Below are 23,950 nucleotides of genomic sequence, written 5' to 3'. Positions count from 1 at the left end.
AGGTGATAAATGAATGATAAATGGCTTTGAGGCAAGGTGAGGATGGTTGAAGAGGGTATGGGTTATAGTTTTAAACTCTACATAGTTTGAAATGTACATGACTATGAAAATAGAAATGTAGGTTGGCTCGAAATGAGCCCCAAACCTTATCTTTAAAACAAAACAGAACAAAAAAGCATTTCTGTAGTCTTCTGTCTATTCTTATGATGGACACTGTATTTTACTACTTAGTTTCATTTGTTTGTGAGATACTTTAAAAATGTTAGCATTTTATCATATTAGTTTTACAGATTTATCCGAAAATTTCCATATGACTGCGAGTAGAGTGTCTTTTTGCTTCCTTTTAGTGGTATCAATCACTGGGAATCTAGTGTGTTGTGGTGATGTTGGTCTTATAGCCATCTTCCTCAGGATGTTTCCTCAAAATATTTGGGGACCCTCCATTTCTTCCCCCGTACTGTGGCTTGAGCTCAGGGCCTGGGTACTGCCCCTTAACTTTTTACTCAAAGCTGGCAATCTCCCACTTGAGTCATACCTCTAACTTCAGACTTTTTCTGGTTAATTCAAGATAAGAGTCTCATAGTTTTGTCTGTCTGGTGTGACTTGGAACCACAACTCTAAGATCTCAGCCTCCTGAGTAGCTAGGATTACAGCTTCAAGTCACTGGCACCCAGCCAGATGTTGCAATGTTAAGTATTAGGGATAGGTTGGTAAGGAATACTTTTTCTGTAACCATAATTCCTGCTTTGTCTTTATACATACCTGCTCCATTTAGTCAAATATTATTGCACACCTCCTACTTGTTTTAGGAGGATTGAATGATTTATTTCCTCTAGGACTGAGAGATTTTTGGTGATCCAGTACATTCTGTCTCTGCTTACCATGCCATTATAGAAATATGGCCTCAAGAGAGAAAGTAAAGCTCCCTCCTTGCCTAGATCCTGAGCTGGGGGACTAGGGTGGGGCAGTGCATCAGGTCAGAGCTCCTTGGATGCAAAGCAAGTATAGAACGTAGGCAGGAAGAATAGGAAAGCAGTATTCAGAAACACTATATGGTGCCCTCAGGAGAGCAACCACTAGATTGCCCTAAATTTGAACAGTTTATTACAGTTTACAAGTGGTTACAATGAAGCTTAACTTTAAATATATAAAATTAAATGATCCATTAGTCTTTTTTTTTTTTTTGACAATTGGAGGCAGTGTCTCATTATGTAGTCCAGACCAGCCTTATGGCTTTATTATCCTCTTGCCTTAGCCTCCTGAGTACTGAGATTGAAGTCATATAACACCACACCTGACTCATTTAGACAAGATTTTGTTTTGTTTTGTTTTGTTTTGTTTGTTTGTTTGTTTGTGGTCATAGAGCTTAGGGTGTGGGCCCTGCCTCTGAGCTTTTCTGCTTAAGGCTAGCACTGTACTACCACTTTGAGCCACAGCAGCACTTCTGGTTTTTAGGAAGCTAAGAGTCTCACAGACTTTCCTACCTGGGCTGGCTTCAAACTGTGATTCTTAGATCTTAGCCTCCTGAAGATCTAGGATTACAGGTGAGTCACCAGTACCCAGCCATTAGACAGTTTTTGTTGTGTAGTTGTTGGTCATAAGGCTTGAACTCAGGGCCCGGGTACTGTCTCTGAGCAATTTTGCTCAAGGCTAGCACTCTACTACTTTGAACCACAGCTCCACTTCTGGTTTTTGAATGATTAATTGGAAATAAGAGTTTCATGGGGACTTTCTGCCAAGGCTGGCTTTGAACTGCGATCCTCAGATCTCAGCCTCCTGAGTAGCTTGGATTCCAGGCATGAGCCACTAGCTTCAGGCTTAGTTTGTTGTTGTTTAAGATTTAAAAAAAAAATTATCCCTTTATAGCAACACTGTCAAAAAACTTGTCTGAAGGTAAGCCATCAACCAACTCAAGTGTCCAGTGTCCTGGTGGAGTCCCCCATCCAAAATGTAAACCCAACAGCCTGATGGCAGTTGATCAGCTTTCTAGCTTATTCTCAGTACCACTTTTTATGACCCAGTTATGTCTCCAATTATAGAGAAACTGTAACACTACCGAGTTTTGGCTGGATAGCTAGTATTCAGCATGTGTTTGTATTTGAGTTAGAGTAGCAGAGGTCAGTGTTGATCATTCTAAAGAAAAGTTGGGCATGAGTCCACTGGCCTGGAGGAACATTGGAACATTTATATCTATGTGGGTGGCCAAGAAACACCACTGACCCCTACTATGGCTTCAAAGCTTGGTGGTTTGGCTCTGTGACAATGTGTTCTAAATCATGCCATTGTACTTATTCTTCATCCACTCAGTGAGAAATGAGGTCAATTATTTCTGGAAGAAGAAACAACCTGTTGTTGTCTTTTTTAAAACTGACTGGTATTATTTGGATCAATTTTTCAAAAATTGCCCATGCACATGCATTAGTCTCAGATTTCTTGAATACATCAATTATAGCTACCCAGTTTCCAGCAGGGTGGGATGTATGAATTCCTCTCTCCTCTTTAGACTTGAGTTTGCATCTTCTGATTCTGTTATCATACACAATATGTATCGGAAGATGAGATGGTAATCTCTCAGAAATGTGAGAAAGTTCTAATTAGTGTACTAATGTTAGAAAAAGCAGTCATGAAAGTCATCCTCAATGGTAAGTTCTTGGCACTTTTATGGACAGTATCTAAAGTAATTTAGTGTATTTTACATTCATGAATAATCAGGGCAGGCTAATCTGGCATGTTTGTTTCCTAATTACTTTATTTTTAGAACTTCCATCATTTCTCTCTTTATTGCAAGAAGCTAGAGCGTCCTAACTGCAGTGCAGTACTCGCCCTCCCCCTCCAGACAGTGACAAATGTGAAGGCCTGGGTGGTTCAGTGGCTTCTCTAGAGAAAGAAATCATCTAGATAACTGCTAGTAATGACAGCTTTGATGATTGTACCAGTCACAGTCTATTATTAAGCATGCAGAAATTTCATTTTTGCCTAACAAATATGCTTTTGTTCTTTGGTAAACATACATAATAGCAAAAAATAAAGATAATCCATTCTCATGAAAGCCTAGATTCATTAAAGAAAAGGCACAAAATCTTTTGCTGATAGAGGTATTTTGTTACCCCAAGCAACAAAAAATATGATGGTTATCTAACTTAACAGAAATACTCCCCAAAATAAACCTGCAGATGGTAGGTTTTAAGGAGAAAATGAGGCACTTCCTAGGAAGGTACTATCAAGTTACAATCTGACTTTAAGCACAGGGTCCACAAGACCATGTCAAATATTGAGACAGCTCTCCTGTACTGTTTGGCCCAGAGGTATGGTGCTTCTTGCTTCTTATAAGGAGTTTCCTACTTTCAGCCTTAATCATGGTTTAAAAAAATTAATAATAAGTAAACCAATCAGATATTCAGGTATCTGGGATAGGACATGGACTATTGAGAAGGCAGTTGTATTTTGAGTTCCTTTGAAAATTGTGCCTTTAGGACCTGTTTAATCCCTAGTTGATAAGGGTTCACCTCCCTACCCAGCTCCCCTGCTAGTTGGTACCTCTGACTGGGTGACATTCTGTAGAGCATTTGCTTTGTCTGAATTTATTATGGTTGGTCATGGGCACAGAAGGCTTATGGATTAAACTTTGCATCCTGGACACTCCATAAAGAAGGTCCATCTCAGCAGTACTCCATGAATACTGTACTTCCTTGGGCAGGCTTCCTTATTCTTCTGTACTAAGCCTTTTTACTCCCTGAGCTGTGGTCTCTAGCACACTGTTTGACTTCTGGGACATACATTATCAAGAAGACTAACATTACTAATAACCCTTGGGATAATACAATGATGATGATGGTAGAGGTGGTGATGATAAATGTGCCCAGTGTTGAGAGTTGTCTTACAGCTTTGCCTTTTTGCTTTTCTGGTTATCCACTGATGTCACTTAAGAATGAAGCATTTTTTTCCTAATAGCTGCATGCCAAGTTGGTGTCTATACTTCTGCTTCTCAGCATTCCACAGATGCTACATTACTCAAAGCTGTGCTGTAGTCATCTTCACAGATTTCTCCTCCCAGCCCTACACAGACTCCTGCTTGGAGTTCTCACGTAGCAGCTGCCCGCACACCCCACTGACATGCACCCTTCGCTCAGCCCAGTCCACAGAGCTGAACTGCAGTGGAGGCGCTACAAGACCTACAAACTGCATGTGCCCCAGGGCCTTGGCACTTCTGATGTGAAGTGTTTGGTTGAAGAGGGAAATTTAAGCACCAGACCCCAAGTTTCATAGTTTGGTGAATGGTGCCTATTTTGATTCCTTTTTCTTCTGTCATCTCAGCAAATGCACAGTATTGGGCAGATCTTTGAGTAGGTAAGGTTTTCTTGTGACCTACATCTTCCCACGTACTTTTCAGTTCTTTTTTTTTTTTATTTTTTTTTATTTTTTTTTTTCTCAAATTTTTATTTTCAAACTGACGTACAGAGAGGTTACAGTATCATACGTTGGGCGTTGGATACATTTCTTGTACTGTTTGTTGCCTTGTCCCTCATCTTTTCAGTTCTTTATATCACTAAGGTCATACGATGATTTATACTCACTCAAGGGCTTGGTTTGCTGGTGTTGGGCAGGTAGTGTGTGGATAGGCTTATGAAGCACAGTTGATAGGTGCTTACATTCCTATTTGGAGTTTTTCTGAGAACTCAAAGTACTTAACTACATAAAGTAAAATCAAAACTGTTTGACTCATGATAACGAGTAGACCATTCACTTGGATTTTAAAGATGATGACATCTCATGCTCTTAGCAAGTATGAAAGAGTGTTTTTATGTTTTAGGCAACTATACCAGCTTGACTGAACCTGGAAAATGGTTCCGGGAAATAGCATATTGGGCACAATAGTGACCAGTTTTATTAGCACTCAGCAGCTTAGGATTCATTCTGGTCTCTTAGAAGCCATCTTCCTATTGTTAGGGGAGGATTCTCCAAAAAGCTTACAGAAAATCTCATTCCTAAGCTAGTGCCCCTAGGATGGTATCTTCAGTTTGAATTGCCTTTCAAATATCCTTGTCCTTAAGAATTGAGTGACCGATGGCCTCTCGCTCAGGGCTCTGTCCCTGAGCTTCTGTTCTCAGCCTCAAGTTTCCTACATTTGTCTCCAAGTGACAAGTCTTCGGATCACCTCTTTTTTTCTCCAGGTCCTGATCTCTGGGGATCACCCCAGCTACTTTCTAGTTGATTCCTTAGTATTGACTTAATTGTTTCTAGTCCTGCAGCCTAGGTCATCTCCATAGGACATAACACTTCATCCTACAGAGAGATACACCTGGTACAGATGGACACACAGCATGGTTTACAAACTTTTGTTAACTCAGAATGATAATAGGTTCTGGTAGTGTTGCCCATTGCTTGCTTACATTTCATACAAACTCTACAGTATGTTATTTATAGGAATAAAAGTAGACATTCATAAAAGCATAGACTAGTAAGCTCCAGTTTTAAAATAAAATTTTGGCATGAATCCTTGAGACTTTCTGCTCTGTGATCTTCTATTTAAAAGAATTTTAAAGAATGCTGAGGGAATTCTTGGTAAGTGCTAAAATCTTTAGGCCTATCTTATAACTCGCCTGGCTTTGCAATCCACATCTGTTTTATGTAAATCTAGTTAGAACCTCCCTTTGTAGGAATTCTTAATCCTAATTAAAAAGTTTGAGCCCTAACACATGTGAAGAAGTTGGAGCCTCTTCTGGGAGCAACATTTGTTTGATGATGTAAGCACTCTGCAAATTGTTAAACTACTCAACCATGCTTCTAGTATTTCATAGATATGTGTCAACTTATGTGGAGGACCTATCACAAGGAATTCCAGTACTGCTTTGTCTTTAAATCATTTCACATTTAGTTGGTAAACCAATTAGCTGTGAATGTTCCTTTTTTTTTCTTTGCTGATTTCCCATCTGATGATTCAAAAATATTTTGATAATTATAAACTTTATAAAATTGAATAATATATAAACTTATTATCTAGTAACTCTACAAGGCAGAGAATATTTGGATAAAATAAATAAAATAAGTTTATAAATTCATATTTTTTTCAAATCATGTTCATTACATTTTCAAAACTTAAGAGCTTGTGTTTCCCATCGAAACTTTTTGCTAAAATTTTGGACTTTCCAAGTGGTATAGACTTCTTTTTTCTAATTGGAAAATTTAGCAACTAGGCAAAGGTTATGCTATTCATTTGCTCAGAAATATTTTTACTCCCCAGTCGAATAAATTGAACTTTTTTTTTTTTTTTTTTTGCCAGTCCTGGGCCTTGGACCCAGGGTCTGAGCACTGTCCCTGGCTTCTCTTTGCTCAAGGCTAGCACTCTGCCACTTGAGCCACAGCACCATTCTCTCCCCCTTTCTCTCCCTTTCTCTCTCCCTCTCTTCTTCCCTTCTGTCTCCCCATGCCTCCATCTTGTGTGGGCTGGCAGTTTGTTCTCCCCTCAATAAACTCGTCTGCCTGAACCATGTAGGCAGTTTCCTTTCCTTTCTGGCGAACCTTACATCTAGTGCCATGACTCAGGAGGAAACAGAGTCAGGAGTCGCTGGATCCTCTCCTCCCTCTGCTCCTCTGACACCCCTTGACTGCCCCTCCTCAGACTAAACTGCCAAAAACCAGGGGAAACACCTTGAACTTCTCACCTTTACCACTGCTAACTATGCATCCCCCACACCATCTCCTCTCCTCTCTACATCTGGTCAATGACTCCCATCTCCAGGTCCTCTGTCTGACCATGCCAGAGGGACCCCCTTATGCCTTTTTGGCCAGTCTGTTCTCATTTCAGGGATGCGTGAATTGAGAATTTGACACTCTGTCCTTGTGGACCCCCATCTACATCCTTATGGACGGCTATGTCCTCACCAGACTACTCCAAAAAGTCAAAATGCCTCATAGGCTAGAAAATCAGTCTCAATGGCCCAACCTTTTGTCTTGTTCCCTAGAGAGTGTGATGAAGGCTGGGTTCCAAGAACCCCCCTCTAGGTTCTCTGTATCAAAGGCTAGCCATTCTGGGTTTGATCTACTCTGCAAGCCAAAGGAAAAAGCAGGCAGTTTTAAAGAAATAACTCTGACAAGTATTTATGGTTTAATAAGTTGCAGCCCCTGCCTTCTGAGTCTTCTTCCAGGCTTCATTCAAGGACCACCAAGGGCCAGCTGCTGCTTGCCTTCTCCCAGAGGGGCCACATCTCCACCTTTTACCCCTAATGTTGATGCCCCTTGCCAGCGGGAAGTAACCAGAGAGAGTCGACGCCCTTTTTATGATTATTAAAAGGCTGGAATGTAAGATCCACCCTCAAGAGGGCTCCATGCAGAGGCCCTCCATCTGTTTAAGTCTGTGCCCAGTACCTGAGTTACCAAGGTAACTGGCGCACCTGGAGGCAGTTACCTTCTTCTCTGAGGTCACATCAAATCCACCTAGCCATACCTCCCATCTTTTCCTATATAATCTGGCTCAACACAGTCACCACGCTTTTTCCTTTTCTTTCTCCTTTTCTTTTTCTCTTCTTCCTTCCTCTCTGTCTCCCCACCCCTCCATCATGTATGAGCTGGCAGTTTGCTTTCCCACCAATAAACTCCTCTCTGTTTGAACCATGTGGAAGGTTTCCATTCCGGTGAACCTTATATCTAGCACTCTACCTTTTGAGCCACAGTGCCACTTCCAGCTTTTTCTCTTTATGTGGTACTAGGAATTGAACCCAGAGCTTAATGCATGCTAGGCAAGCACTTTACCACTAAGCCACATTCCTGTCCCAATAAGATGTATCTTTAATATTTTGATTATAAAATGTTGAGCTGTACAGTTAAGACTTCGTGATGTGGTAGTTCTAAGCTGCTTGCTGATACTGCAGAAGCATACTTTGAAAATCACTGACTTAGGATTTCTGGTAGCAATTTACTGCAATTTTCAAATATAATGAGTTGAAGATGTAATAGACTGTGGGTATAGCTACCCATAGATTTTTATGGTTCACCTAGCTAAATTCAAGTTGCTTCTTTAGCCACATATTCCCTTTCTTGCTATTCTCAGAATATGGCATTTTTCTTATGTTGATTTAAATTTATATAGTGTTGACAGCATGCTTGATATTACCTGGTAAATGACAAATGTATATTTGCTGCATTTTGTTAATAATTTGAGGGTGGACTATTTCCAGTGATTTTCTTTTCTTTTCTTTTTTTTGGGAGGGGGGTAATAGTACTGGGACTTGAACTGCAGGGCCTGAGTGGTGTCCCTAGCTTTTTGCTAATGCACAGCTCCACTTTCATCTTTTTGGCAGTTAATTGAAGATAAGAGTCTCACAGACTTTCCTGTTTGGGCTTGGCGCCAAACCTCTTCCTCAACATTCAGCCTCCTGAGCCGGTAGAATTACAGGCTTGAGCTATGACCACCTCACTCCAATATCTTCTGTACAGCCAACTTTGTATTGGAATTAGAAAGTCAGTATAACCAGGTTCCTATAAATTATAGAATCAGTGCCTCATAATCAATAGATGGATGCTAAATTAAAGATTGGAATAAATAAAAATAAGCAAACTTCCCCTTTTAAAAACTTGGGCTGATCCAACTTTGACCAAGAGCTCTCTCTTTTTTTTTTTTTTTTTTGGCCAGTCCTGGGCCTTGGACTCAGGGCCTGAGCACTGTCCCTGGCTTCTTCCCGCTCAAGGCTAGCACTCTGCCACTTGAGCCACAGCGCCGCTTCTGGCCGTTTTCTGTATATGTGGTGCTGGGGAATCGAACCTTAGGGCCTCGTGTATCCGAGGCAGGCACTCTTGCCACTAGGCTATATCCCCAGCCCAAGAGCTCTCTTAAACTTCTCGTGCTCTTCTGCCCTGCAAGAATGGAGGATGAATTGTTCATTAAGCCTTCACATTTACTTATTTACTAGTAATACATAATTGCTCATTGCAATATGGAGTAATACCCTTCAAGGATTTCATTTATTCACACTGGCTTTGTGACCTTCTAAATATGTTTTTTTTTCAATAGCTTTATCACCTTATTTGGAATGTGGGTAGCAAATTAGACATTATTATAAACTCTTCATACGAATTTATAGGAATGTTCAATTGTTTATTGCATCCTAAAAGTGCATTATCATAGTTTATAAATGTTGAGCATCTATGTTCATCAGCTATTTCTGTGCAATTCAGTAATGACTTACCTTTGTTTTGGCTAGCTGTCCTGTTTATTGTATGTAACAAATAAAAGTTACTACAGATTATCAACTTACTTGTTCTATCAGCCTTTGAAATGCCTCTTCTACTATAAAAATGGAATAGCTAACTAGTGATTTCAGGTTACAGTTAAGAGAAACCTCATTGTTGCCCTGGTTCTAATCAGCATGATTTATGAACTCTAGTTTATAAAATACTTTTATATTGCTCCTGCTTGCTTCACAAAATTTTTGTATGAGTGTGTTAGATAACTGTATGGCAGCATTAGGAAGACTATGAATTCAGCACTCGGTATGTTGAGTTTGAATGTCTGGGAGGACACTCTGTTGATGTCTAGGACACATGAAAAATCAAAACGGCTTTAACCAGAATCAGATTTCCTAGAAGTGATCATAAAGGTGTGAAGATTCCACCCACCCACTAAATGTAGACTTAACCAGCCCCTTAACAACTTCTGCAGCTTACCAGGAATAGGAATCAGGACACTGACCCCAGATCATATAACCAAGGTGTCACCAGCTTTTTCCTCCTGTGTATGATGCTTACAGTAGCTCTTGATTTAGATCAAGTCTGTTCTCTAGTCATGTAGCTTCTATTTGAGGTGAGCCTGGATGAGACAGAAACGTCAGGTGATGATAAGTTTATTAGGATGAAAAACCTGAGAGTGAGTAGGAAAGGGAGTAAGGGCTTAGTGTAGTTTCCAAGAGAGAATCTGTGGGCTTTGGGCTGAAAGAAAGCCTCAAGTGAATCGACTCAGCAGAATGAGGTAAAGGACAAAATGCTGGGCCATGGGCGTATCTGGGTCTGGACAGCAAGTGTGAATGCAGGTGGAGGGATGGGCAGTGTGATGCTATTCCTGAAATAAGCATGTGGATGGGGGCAGGGCCTGCTTCTCCAGAAGAGAAAGTTCTAGAAGATGATATCATACACAAGTGGCACATCCTTCAGTTGGGAGCACCAGCAACTTGCATTTTGTAATAATAAGTAAAACATTTGGAGAACAATAAGCCATTTTCCTTCCAAGCTATTGTGGATTTTGAAAAGATTGGTTATGTGATATTAAGTACTTTTCAGTCCTCCCCTCCCCCCCCCTTTAAAAAATTGTATTGCTATATTTGCCCACTGTAATTGAAAGAACCCAGACCAAACCAACCCACAGGGAAGGTTGAAAGTGGGCTGCCTGCATTCTGGTTTTGAGCCTCCTGTCACTTTGCCCTGCACTGTGAACCTTCATTGATTTTCCTTCAGTTGTTTGGCCGGGTCTGGGCTGGTCCAACTTGGAGATTTTCAGTGCTGGCTGTGATTGAGGAGGTGACAGGGGCCCAGGAGGAGCACATTGGTGTTTCCATCCATGTTACTTAAAAATGTTAAGAAGGCATTTGGAAAACTCAAGTGGATGATCTTTACATACTTCCCCATCTAGAGTTTTTTGAAGCTATTGCTTTTGTTGGTCTTTGAGTATATGTTACCACTACATAATTTACCTACAAAAATGTTTAGATCTGGGTACAGGTGACCTCAGTACAATCTGGCAGAAGTGCTTATTGGCTACTCTTGTATTGGGACCAGACCTACCTTGATGCTAGTGTTTCTACTCAACTTAAGTACTACTCTTCATGGAGTTGTATTTAAAATTGAATTCCAAACAACACATTTCTTCAAAAATTTTGTGTCTGTTTTTAACTTTTTAGTATTACTTTGTGAATTAGAATATTCTACAATAGATATGAAAAGAGACTTAGAATGAGAATATCTCCCCATTTCTTCTAAATAAAATGTTGACACAAAATTTTGCCAATAAGTTCCCACTGATGTAATTTCACTTTAAAGTACTTTTGGATAGATGGGTTACAAACTGCTGGCTGAAGTGTTTGGTTCTTCACTAAGGAGGATCTATCAAAAGTGGTTAAGAAAAGAACTAGTATTTTCTAAAGGCACTATAGGTATTTTAAGGTTATTCTTGGTTGCACTTTTTAGAACCAGTGTTTTTGTTAGGTTGCTGCCACTCCTTCTGAACAGCAGTTTGTAATTTACAAAGAAAGGATAGAAATAGTCCATTTATTTCTATGGTCAGCATAAGGCTTTTCTGTTCAGCCATTGCTATCTTGTCTTTCTCTTTCTTCCAAGGCCAAAGTTAGATGTCCATTCTTTGGGCATCTTTACATTGACATGTTTGGTTGCATATGTTATAGTAGTACAGAAGTAGAGATGCATCAAGAAATATGATTTCAAGTTTATAGAGATCTGTTTTCATTTGTGTTTTACTTGGGTTTGAATTTAGGACCTTGTGTTTGCTAGGCAAGTGTTCTGCCACTTGAGCCATTCTACCAATCTTCAGTGTTTTTATGTGACTGACCATAATAAGGGACTAAACATAAGTCTATGCTATCAGTGCGGTGGCCTTGTAAAGTTGTAGCTGACCATAGCAGCTGTTAATAATTTGAAAGTCTGCTGGTTTACATATCATAATGGTCAAATGGTCAAATGGTCATGGCCATATGAAAGTACCCCAAGTCTTTCTGATGTGTCTTATCTGACACTTTCTCTGCCCCTGCTTTGTTTAACTTTCCTCTTTTGAAAAACTCTACTCCTTGGGGAAATGAATTACCCATCTGGAGAGAAGCAGAGACTTGCATCTTAGTTTAATATTTTTCAGTTCTTTTATACTGAGGTTACCATTACGGTCTTGCTCAAACTTCTTTTGTTTCTCCCAGATATCAAAAGAGCAGAGAAATTACATTGTTGAAGCAATCTGAAAACATAGTAGTGTTTGAGGCCTTCCTTGAATGTGGGATACTGTGGAGGAAAAGCTTTCCATCATGGTTGCTGGTGCCTGCAGAGTATGAGCTATTATTCTCCGGTGTTGGACTTCTGTCCAGGACTGAAAAATTCATGCATCCATCACCTGTAATTGGCTTGCTTCACCTCTGCTTATTGAGTCTCTGCCACAAAATGACTGTTGCTTTTTCTCTTAGGAATAACCAGTTTTCTCCACCCAACGGTCATGACATTCCATATATGACTTTGGAAATAGAAGCAAATTGTAAAAGAAGGAATGTTAGAAATTGCTGCATGTCCTAGGCAATTCCTAATTTTGTGCACAATTCTAATGCGGGCAATTCTAATGCAGGCTTTGTTGTAGCTTATAATTGATATATAGGTAGAAAATTAGTGCTGAGAGACCTAGCTGCTTTCAAAGTAGCTGTAGTGACTCAGGAAGAAGAGAGAATGTTGGATTAGAAAGTGAACAGATTGCCTTTTCAGTTTCTTTTTCTGCCCCATCAAAGTGCCAGCTTGCTCCCATCTTCAGGAAGCATTAAATTGTCTTATTTGTCATGGTACCTCTGATGTTGAAGATTATCTGTGCTGCTGTGATTCTTGAGTTGTGAGCACACATATTTCTGCATGGACAGATGGTACTTCTGACATAGCCTTTATAATCTCAGGAGAAGGATTGGGCATCAAAGTGTTACGCGGTACTATTCCCGTAATTGTAAAGAGAGCTTAGTGCACTTGTGGGAACTTGTCTAATATGTGCTCTTTGTTCTTCCAAGTGTTCTAAATATTTAGTAAATTGCTCTTTATTGTTGATACTTTGTTGCTGCTTGTTCTACCTTTCAGAGTGTATTAGGTAGATTTTCTCCAAAACTCTTGTCAGTAGCTTCGTTATTTGAGTTGAAATGGCACGAAAATGTGTTAGGAACCTTCATATGTTAGACTCAAAGTACTTTTTGAGGTTTGATTGTGTCACATTAATTTAGATTTAATTATATATAATCAATTCAGTTTGATAGAGTGAAGTTTTCTTTGCACTCTAAGTAAATGAAGTGTTAAGCAAATCAGATTAACAAAATTATAAGAGATGTAAGTATAGCTAAGTCTTTCAGATATTTTACCAGACCCTTAGAATCACCAAATGCTGCATGTGCAGTAGGGGCAGGGCTGTGCATGTGTGCATGTGTGCGTATATGGGGACACACATGTGCTTTCCTGGGGCTTGAACTCGGGACCTGGGAGTGATCCCTGAGATTTTTTTTTTGCTCAAGCTTTACCACTTGAGCCACAGCTGTACTTTCTGCTTTCTTTTCTTGTCTTTCTCTCTTCTTCCTTCCTTCATGCTTAATTGGAGATAGTTCATGGAGTTTTCTGCCCAAGCTGCCTTCAAACCACAATCCTCACATCTCCGCCTCTTGAATAGCTAGAATGTTAGGTATGAGCTACCAGTGTCTGGCCCAATGCTGCTTTTTGATTTGTTCATTTAAATCAAAACACTGGAATCTGGTTTATTTTTTTGGCAGGAATAAAAAATTTCTTTAAAAGGTAAAATAATGCAGCCCTTCATTTTCTTGCTTTCATTTGTCAGGTGACATTTCCATATGTTGAAATATAATCAAGACTTTGATAACAGCTTTCTGGATTGTTGCTAGAATTATAACTGATTCACAGGGTCAGATTGAAAGTACAGTGTAGTTATTCACTCTGCAGGTGAGAATTTAGAGCTCCTGGTGTGACTGCATTGTGACATAGCTGTATTATCTCCTGAAAATGGAATGTAGCTTCCTTGACTTGTGGTTATTTTCCTAAATTCTTGCTTTAAGAAACTCAAAGCTCTCACTTAAAAAGAAACAAGTTACCTAACTCAGAAGGTTAAAGATGAAATCTAATTCTTTCTGATATTTTTAGTGCCAACTAATGAACAAAAGGCTTCTTTAAGGAAGCAAGTTTTCAGTGATTCTTTGTGTCTGACTATGAGCAATGTAATATATTAACCATTTTTGTGTAAGTGTGGTGTTATTGTGCCAGAGAGTAAATCCATTTCTGTCAGCAAGCATTTTATTAAATGCTTCAGCACACATGTTAGACACAGACAAGAGGACAGCGATCATATCGTGGTCTCAATAAACTTCAATCTAAGTAGACAAAAGAATATTTTAACGAAAAAACAAGCGGGTGCAAATAAGCATTGTGTGTTGTCAAGACTTGAACTGGGTTGGGTGGATTAAAGGGGTGAGTCATCCAACCTTTCACCCCACTTAAAAATAGCAGTTCCAGAATGCATGAAGTGCCTTTGTAATCATGAGGAATGTACAAGTTATATGTGTGTAAAAGGAAGAAATGGTGGCAATCAACTTGGATTTACACTTTCTTGTGGACTTTGAAAAGACAATGAGGGCAGGGTTGGAGCTTAGAGTGTGATCCAGAGGAGGGGGTGAATCTACTTCCCCTGGTACTAGCAGCTCACTGAAGGCATGGGATTAGGCCTATGGAGAGAAAGTGCTGCATCATGTGGCTGCCTCTTGGGGACAAGTGAATGCAGGGACCCCTTCCAAATCGCCACCGAATTTTTGCTTCCAATTTCGCTATTACTGTACCTGATCTATCACTCTTCACCATTTTTTTGTTTCTCGTTCTTGTTTTGTTGGTTCTGGACATTGAACCTAGAACCTTGAACATGTTAAGCACACAAGCTTCTGCTGAGCTCTACCTCTAGCCTGCTCCTAGGTCAATTCCTGTTTAAAAAGTCCAGACAGTATAAGAGAAAACTGGGTGAGTTTGAATCAGGTGAAGGAGAGGCCTCCAAGGAATGTGGACCAGAAGGAATGTTTGAAGGTCTGCAAAAACCATGTCAGAGTCCTCTGAGACCTCATGACCAGTCAGCACAGAGCCATTTCCCAGGGCCTTTAAATCAACACTGTTTTTGAACAAGTTGTATTATGTTGATCAAAAGAGTGCCTTGGGCTAATTTTAGATAGGCAATTTTATTTGAATGCTCTAATTTACCAGAACTTCAAAACAGTGTTCTGTCCTTTGGAAGAAATGAGTGTGTTGGAGAATTTGATTTATCTTTGAAAAATCTAATGTATTATTTATCTGATAAATTACATTTGTCCAGTTAACTGTGTCACTTGATTGAATTTTTTCCTGGCAAGCAGTAACAAATGTACTTATCAGAGAGAGACAGAGACAGGAGTCAGCCAACCAACTATTAGGAAGGTGTTTTCAAATGAAATATTTTTCCCTTTTCTTTGTCTGTGCGTATGCGCGCGTGTGTCCAAGCTTGTGCATGTGCATATATACTGGGGCTTGAACTCATGGCCTCACATTCTTGCTTTGCTTTTCATTTCAAAGCTGGTGCTCTTCTACTAGAGTCAAAGCTCCACCTTCTACTATGTCATTATACTGAAACATATACTTTTTCTCTTAAGATATAGCATTTAATCTTTACATTTGAGGTAGTCACATGTAAACAAAAGCCTGTCATAAAAACATCTCCATCCCATTTGAAACTGTCCCATTGGGTATTTAGTCATGTTTAGTCATAAAAATGGGCAGTTTGCAAGTAAAGTATGGAATAAGATAGTATACCAATAAATATGGCATAAATTATAACTGTTTTTAATATGACATTATCTAGAGAGAGGTTTTTCTGGTTACTCAGTGCAATTTGAAGATGAGTCTATACCTATATTAAGGATGTTTATTTTTTATTTATTTATTTATTTATTTATTTATTTTTTGGCCAGTCCTGGGGCTTGGACTCAGGGCCCGAGCACTGTCCCTAGCTTCTTCTTGCTCAAGGCTAGTGCTCTGCCACTTGAGCCACAACGCCACTTCTGGCCATTTTCTGTATATGTGGTGCTGGGGAATTGAACCCAGGGCCTCATGTATATGAGGCAAGCACTCTTGCCACTAGGCCATATCCCCAGCCCCTAAGGATGTTTATTTTAAAGATGTACAAAGTAAGAATGTTGCCTTAAGTGGTTACTTTTTTTTTTTTTGGTGCAGATCTTTGGACTTGAACTCAGGGTCTGAGTGCTGTTCCTGACCTTTTGTACTCAAGGCTAGTATTCTACCACTTTGAGACACAACATCATTTCTGGCTTTTTGGTAGTTAATTGGATAGGCTGGTTTTGAAATGTAATCCTCATATCTCAGCCTCCCAAGTAGCTAGAATTTCAGGTGTGAGCCACCAATGCCTGGCTCCACATTGTTTCTAATATATGTGAAATACTGTGTCATATTATCCCTGTTCTTAGTTTTGGAATTTTTTGCAGTATATATAAAATTTAAATATATTGCTACCAAAAAGTTGAATTGTTAAACAAATGATTGATATAAGTGATATTCAGGAGTTAAGATACCATCTTCAAAAGATGATTTAAACCAGTGAATATTGAAAGAGGGGAGTTAATACGCTCACAGTGGTATTTTAATACATGAGCACTGCACCACAAGGCCACAGTCAAGGCTCACCTGGCACAGTTGCTTATAAAACACCTTAGGCAGCCATGTCAAGTGGGACAGATTCTGACTGAACAGCCGTGGTGTGCCTGTGTGCATAGAGCACTGTATGAGCTGAAGCCTTATTCATTTTTGAGTATTTAGTTGTTTTCAGCATGTGTGACTAAGAGATGTATTACTCATATTGACTAACCTTTTCATTTGCAAGGATTTTGTGTCAATCTTTTAATAAATTTCTCAATCTCAGCTGGGTTTTTTTTTTTTTTGAACTTGTTAGTAACCATTTATTTAAAAAAAAAACAACACAAAATACATGTTCTTTCAGGACAGATTTTTGTCATATTGCCTAAATTGTATCATATAATACACACACACACACACACACACAAATCCATTTCTTTATACAAATTTATGTAATTCATCACACTGTAAGACTATTTTATAGAATTTATTTACTACTTAACACAGACTAAAAATCAAAATATAAAAAGTAATGAGGTAAAATATGTTTTTAGTGTTGTAGAATTACAAATATTAAAGAATATTTAAGAGAAAAATAACTAGAATGCTTTGGGATATTTTGTTCCTTTTTTTTTTTTGGTCAGTATTGGGCTTGAACAAAATATTACAAATATTTAGGATAAAAATATTTTGTCCATTTTGTTTGTTTTGTTTTTTGATTGGTCTTGGGTCTCGAATTCTGAGCCTGGACACTGTCCCTGAGCTCTTCAGCTCAAGGCTAGCACTCTATCTCTTTGAGCCACAGTTCAGCTGGGTTTTTTATCTTGGGAAAACACTAGTAGCAACACCATCTTCCTCTGAAGTCACACCACTGACCTTTGAAGACACTACACACTTCAAGCTGTCTTCAGTTAGAGTTCTAGGATCTAGGAGTACTGTACTAATTGGACACTGATTTCTTAATTCAGAACTACAAAACTGCAGTATTTGCTAAACTGGCTTCTCCAAGACCACTGTGGCTGCTGCCTTGGTAAACCCAGGATCCTGTCAGAAAGGAAAAGATAGATTTCATTTAAGCATGAAGATTTTTTTTGTGATCTCTCCTCTTCTTTCTCTTTCCTCACATAGTGTAGCAACCTAAGTAAGATACCTTTCTTTGCACTTCTTCAAATCTAATGATGATCATGCCTGATGAATAATACCTATATTGTACTACAGTTTTACCTCAGGGCCTTGTGCTTATTATTAGCCTGATGTCTTAGCACTTCAGTCACATTTCCAAACCTGCTTTTTGCCAGCTAGTTTGGAGAGATGGAGTCTAGCAAATTGTTCTGCCCAGGCTAGCCTCAATTTTTTGTTCTCTAGATCTTAGCTTCTGAGTAGCTAGAATTACAGATAGGAGCCTCTGGGACCCAGCTAGTTTTATCATTTCTGAAGCTCCTGAGGGGGTTACATTTATTGATACCTAGTTTTTACATCCATATCCAATCATAACTTCTTTTATTTATTTTTAAGTGTTCTTCTCATTGAAGCTCCTTCTAGGTTTAAATAGCAACTCCATATGTGTCTGGTGCAAAGGAGGGGGGGCGTACCTGAGTACATCTTTGTGATCTTAAATAATCACATGGACAATGCAAGATGAGGTTTCTTAGGATTCTGTTCATCATTGCATCTCTAGGGACTTGGCAAATGGAAGGAAGGGAGGATTGTTACCCTTGATGGTTGCTTCTCAGCTTCTCATCAGGCCTCTCATACATTTCTCCAGTACTCTCCTGACACAGTTTAGCTTTCAATCTTCTTCTTCTTCTTCTTCTTCTTCTTCTTCTTCTTCTTCTTCTTCTTCTTCTTCTTCTTCTTCTTCTTCTTCTTCTTCTTCTTCTTCTTCCTCTTCCTCTTCCTCTTCCTCTTCTCCTCCCTCCCTCCCTCCCTCCCTCCCTCCCTCCCTCCCTCCCTCCCTCCCTCCCTCCCTCCCTTCCTCCCTTCCTTCCTTCCTTCCTTCCTTCCTTCCTCCTTTATTTTGGTCATTCATTGGACTTGAACTCTGGCCTTGGGTACTCTCCCTGAACTCTTTTACTCAAGGCTAGCACCCTACTACTTTGAGCCACAACTCTTCTTTTTAGTTTTCTGGTGGTTAATTGGAGATGAGTCCTGTCGACTTTCCTGCCCAGGCTGGCTTTGAACCACAATCCTCAGATCTCAGTCTCCTAAGTAGCTAGAATTACAGGCATGAGCTATTAGCAACTGGAGCTTTTAATCTTCTTTAATTCCTCCTTTAAGGAGAATTATAACTCCAGACTATATTACCATGTTTCCTAGCAAAGCACTGTTTTGGTTTAATTCTTTTTCACAATGTTCACCATCATCTTAGTCTGTTTTTGTTGTTGTCACTGGTATTATTGTTTGTGCCACTATTGGGGCTTTAATTCAGGGCCTCACATTCTCTTGTTTTTGTTTTCCTCTCCAGATTGGCATTCTACCCCCTTATCCACACCTCCACTTCGATCTTAGTTTTGAAGATCCTTTCTCTCTTCCTGTCCTCATACTTCCTCTATCTTCTTACCTCCTGGGTTTTTTTCTCTCTCGATTTTCTCCTCTTCTTCCTTTCCCTCATTTTCCACCATGATTCTAGATGATGGGCATTCTCCCAACACAACACACTGTGTTTTGTAGTGACTTTCATCTTGCCCTTCCTTTTCCCTGAAAGCTGACCTTTCATCTCCCTTTTACTGTGGTCACTTTTATGCATTTTAACCATTACATTTATCATACTATTTTTATTGCTCTTCTTCCTGCTAGCCTGTGGACCCTTAATGGCCATAAAACCTACCCTTGTCTGTTTTTTACCTTGTTTCAGTTTGTTTTGTGCTTCAACAGAAAAGACAGAGAATACTATGTACTGCTGTTTCAAGTACTTTCCTAGGTGCTTTGAATGCAGTGATGATCTACATCAAATTAGTGCCTGCCCATACTGAACCAATAGTGTATTGTTGGAGTGGTACAGAAAAGTAATTGGAGGCTACTGCTCAGTCCATCACTTGTTCTGTATATGTCAAAATTATAGATCCATTTATAATGGCTGGTGCTTTGTGCTTTCTTCAAAAAGCTGTTTGGAGATGTTACATGTGAAAGTGCATTTGGCTTTGTAAAAACAAAATAATAGCATTAAATATGCAGTCTAAAACAGCACTAGGGCCTGGAGGCATGGCTCAGGTGGTAGGGTGCCTGCCAATAATTAGAGTCTCAGTATCTGATGGGGGGGGGGGGAACAAAGGAAAATTGTGAAAAAGCCTGAAAGGCAACCATTAGTCCAGCAATTTAGCTTGCAGAAGGCAGAGGAAACAAAGGACATTATTACAATTGTTAATCTACAGTAAAGTTTTTTTTCTTATTATATCTTTTTATTTATTTATTTATTTATTTATTTATTTATTTATTTATTTATTTATTTATTTATTTATTTATTTATTTATTTATTTTGGCCAGTCCTGGGCTTGGACTCAGGGCCTGAGTACTGTTCCTGGCTTCTTTTTGCTCAAGGCTAGCACTCTACCACTTGAGCCACAGCGCCACTTCTGGCCATTTTCTGTATATGTGGTGCTGGGGAATTGAACCCAGGGCCTCATGTATACGAGGCAAGCACTCTTACCACTAGGCCATATCCCCAGCCCCCTTATTATATCTTTTTATGGCTAGTATTTTCTTTTACTCTAAAGAGATACTTGAAAAATTGTAAATGGCCTGGAGCAAGCTGATTCTTTCTTTCTTTCTTTCTTTTTTTTTTTTGGAAAGCAATTCAGTCCTTCAATTACAAGCTAAGTTTTCAAAAATTTGGTATTCATTTTACCAGCCAAGGACAATTTCATGTTAAATTTTGTTTTGGTAATCTTTACTGAAAAAAGTTTAAATTTTTCTATATAAATTTTTGAAAAGCAGTTAATGTTTTTGTCTTCATGTAATGAATCATTAGAGCCTACTTTGAATTGTGGAGCAGTATCTATTTCTACTTACATTTAATTCATTAATAAGAATGATTACTACATTGAAAGATTTTCCAAGTATGCTATAAGAATGTTAATGGATGGTCCTTGAAAAGATGGAAGCCACTAGTTAAATAATGTGGAAGAGCTAGAGATAATATCTCGGGGCAGAGGACTTGTCTAGCATGTGTGAGTTCCTGTATTTGATCCCTAGTACAGGAAAAATGGTGGAGTTTTTTGTTTGTGTGTTTTTAAATTAATTTTGGCTTGATGATCTTGAGATTACCAAGCTCATTTACTTCATGATTTCCCAGAGCCTTCATGATATTCCACACTAATATTTCTCAAACTTTCTGATCTCTGATACCAGAGATTATGTTCACAAGAACATTCTGGGGCAGTCCTCAGTCTTACATTACTTTCATGTTTCAAGCTACACTTGGAACTATTGGTGCCTAGATCCCACTTTAACAAGATGCCAAACGTTGCTGTATATACTCTTTACTGACTTTACAATAGAAACTTCATTGTGAATTGTAAGAAATGAGCCAAGGAGCCTTCTTTGAGAATTTTAAATTTAAGTTGAATCTTAATTTACAAATGAATTAATTTTTTACTTAATCTAAGAGCAATCATAAGATTCAATGCATAGCCCGTGAAACTGGGGAAATTGATAGGAGTGAAGAAATTGGGAAAGATGGGGAAGAATAATGAAAGGTGACATTCATCAAGATGTATTGTGTTTATAAACTGATTGGTTGAATAACTTTGTACAATTACTTAAAGATAATGAAAATATAATTTTTTTTAAAAAAGCCCAGCTTCTGGGTGAAGAGTGCCTTTGAGATCCTGGATTACATTCCTAGACACTGAAAAGCCATTCAGTTAGTTCATATAGAACATAAAGCCAATGTCAGAGATACAAAGACAGCTACTATTTAAGATAATGAGGTGTTGCTGCATTAATAAGTTTTTTAAATATACTTCATAACTATTATTAAATACACAAGCCCTTAATTAGGCAGTTTACTTTATTTTGTTGCCTTTAGTAGTTCACATATCAATAACTGTATTTTTAAATCCTCATATTGCTGTAGTAGTGATTTCATTGTCTTTAATTTTGGCTAACAGTAGCATTTGATGCAAAGAACTAATGATTGTAACAAATATTTTATTTGAATAGATTGAAGTTTGATATGTCTTACCTTACCTTTAATTGCAAATTCTATGAAAACAACAGTCCAGGGAGGTTGTTTTTAGAAATCTATGAAACCTAAAGTCAATTTGCTTAATTAAATTTATACATTGTAAATGGGCTTTTCCCAACTTGAGTCAGTCCATTCTGCCAGGAATAGCATTCCGGTATCTGCATATCTTGAAACTTTTCTGTGTGCTAGCTCTAGCTCTTAGTTTCTCCATTTTCCAAACCCGTATTTCATTGCACTTAGTTGTTTGTTTTGTCTTACAAAGGGCAACACATTTGGTACGCTGTCAACTTTTATCTGTCTATGTGGTTTAGGTAACACCTACTTTATAGATCAATATCTAATGCAGTCAAATAAGTATAAGGAAAATCCGACATTTAAAATTTATGTCTTTAAATCTTATGATACAAATGGGTACCTGTGGTTCAAGCTTGTAATCCTAGTTACTCAAGAGGCTGAGATCTGAGGATTGCAGTTCAAAGCCACCCTGGGCAGAAAATTTCATGAGACTCTTCTCTCCAATTAATCACCAAAAAACCAGAAGTGGTGCTGTGGCTCAAGTGGTAGAGCACTAACCTTGAGCTGAAGAGTTTAGGGACAGTGCCCAGACCCAGAGTTGAAGCCCCCATCACTGACAAAAAAAGAACATTTTAAAAAAAACTTACTAAACTTAAAACAAAAGAAGCTTTATTTTCATTATCTCATCTTTTATTTTGGTGGGTATATTTATTTATTCAATGGAAAACAAGCCATCATAAATCTCAGTAGCCCAAACAACAGTAGTTTTTTGTTCTGGCCCTTCCACTTTGGTAAAGAGATTCTTCTGCTCTTGCCTGGATTCACTCAGGTGGCTGTAGTCAGCTGGTAGGGTAGGTTAATCAGGGCATGGTTTTCAGTTATTTTAAGGTCAGTCTTACACTCTCTGAGCTCTTGGCTAGAACGGCTGGGATCTCTTGGACTCCTGAGCTCCCTCACAGCATGGGAATCTCAGTTCAAAAGAATGGGCTTTGAGGCTATTTAGGAATTAAATTTCTGGTGCTTCACAAGATCATATCCCTACCATCTTGTTGTCCAAGCAAATCACATGACCAGCTGGAGTAAGGGGAGACCTTGCATGCTGCCTCCTCCTGAGAGAATCTGCAAAGTCTTGTGCACCTAGTCACCAGTCCTCTATTTTTCATTTCTTCTCTCCTCAAGTTAGATCAGGACACGGGTACAACTTTGTTTGCCAGCTTTTCACTCTCTCCTTGCTTGATACCAGATAGAAGCAAAATCTGTTTCATCTCTGCGTTTTCTAAATTGTTTCACTGTGTTTTTAGTGTCATAACCTTTCTGGTCATATTTGAATTTGGGTTGCAGAACTTATGAAAGATTCCTGAAGCAAATTCCAAGCCGTGATGTGTCATAAAATGTCTTTTATTTTGCCTTCAATTTCACTTGTAAGTTTTGGAAGTATTTGGAAGCTATTTCTGTATCTACTGTAATTGAGACAAGATTGGTTTCCAAACTGATTCTCCTTCTCCCCTCCCCCCCATGCCTTTTACACCTGGGACCCAGAAACTTCAACATGTTTGACTTGAGGTAATTTGTTTCATTCATGTTAATTATTATCCCATTTTAAATGATTCATATTTAGATTTGGAGAATTTTCTTCACTCTCTTCCCTTTCTCCCCTTCCTCCCCTTCCTACTCCCTGTCCCCCTTCCTCATGTCCTGTTGGTCATCCTGATCTTGGCCCCATGGAATCTGGAATCCTCTCATCTCTGAGCCCCCAACTCTCCTCCCAAGGCTTTACCTGGTTTATGTTCTGATTTCCTCCACTTACTTTAAAATGGGTCTGCAGTCATTATGTTTACAGGAACAACTCTGGATTTATTGTGATTGCCAGGTCTTCTCTTTTCATTATAGCTATAAAGATTTAACTGCTTAACACAAACAACCAAAAATGAGAGAAATGGAGAATCCATTCTCTTCTCTAAGAGATTCCCTTCTCTTTTTTCTTCTCATTGCTCCTTCCCTTTTCCCTCTCTTTTCATTATTTTATTTCTTCTCCATAAGAAATAACATGCTCAAGAGAAAAGTTGGAAATGCCTAATTGCTCTCCATGTTCATCATGATAGACTTTCTGGTTTTCTTAACAGTTCTGTGGTGCTCCCTGATTGTGATAGGGCTAGCTCAACACTGTGTAATACCCAGAAGCCCATCGCATATAACCAGAATGGTTGCACAGGAATGTGAGCATTGTTGACTCTAATGTTACTTATTAACTCTGTTTTATTTTCAGAAAACGTATAGGTCACAACGTTTGTAACATAGGTTCCTCTTATTGACATAAATTCCTTGTAGGAATTTATGAGTCATGAAGGTTGA

At 38.8% G+C, this 23,950-nt stretch overlaps 1 protein-coding gene across 12 annotated transcripts in view; it reads left to right on the top strand.

Annotated features, from left to right (window-relative positions):
- Pkp4 (plakophilin 4) overlaps positions 1-23,950 on the top strand; it is a 239,319-nt gene that overhangs the window by 56,171 nt on the left and 159,198 nt on the right. Inside the window, exon 1 of one of the 12 annotated variants that reach the window (XM_048345407.1) lies at positions 23,065-23,161. The exons of the other annotated variants lie outside the window; for them this stretch is intronic. The gene's annotated coding sequence lies outside the window, so the exon portion shown is untranslated. Of the gene's footprint in view, positions 1-23,064; positions 23,162-23,950 lie in introns of those variants that run through there. 12 annotated transcript variants of the gene reach the window in all.

Source organism: Perognathus longimembris, chromosome 4 (assembly GCF_023159225.1).
Source record: "Perognathus longimembris pacificus isolate PPM17 chromosome 4, ASM2315922v1, whole genome shotgun sequence".
Taxonomy (NCBI): Eukaryota; Metazoa; Chordata; class Mammalia; order Rodentia; family Heteromyidae; genus Perognathus; species Perognathus longimembris.
Note: the sequence above shows the minus strand (reverse complement) of the source record. Positions and strands in the feature narration are given on the sequence as shown.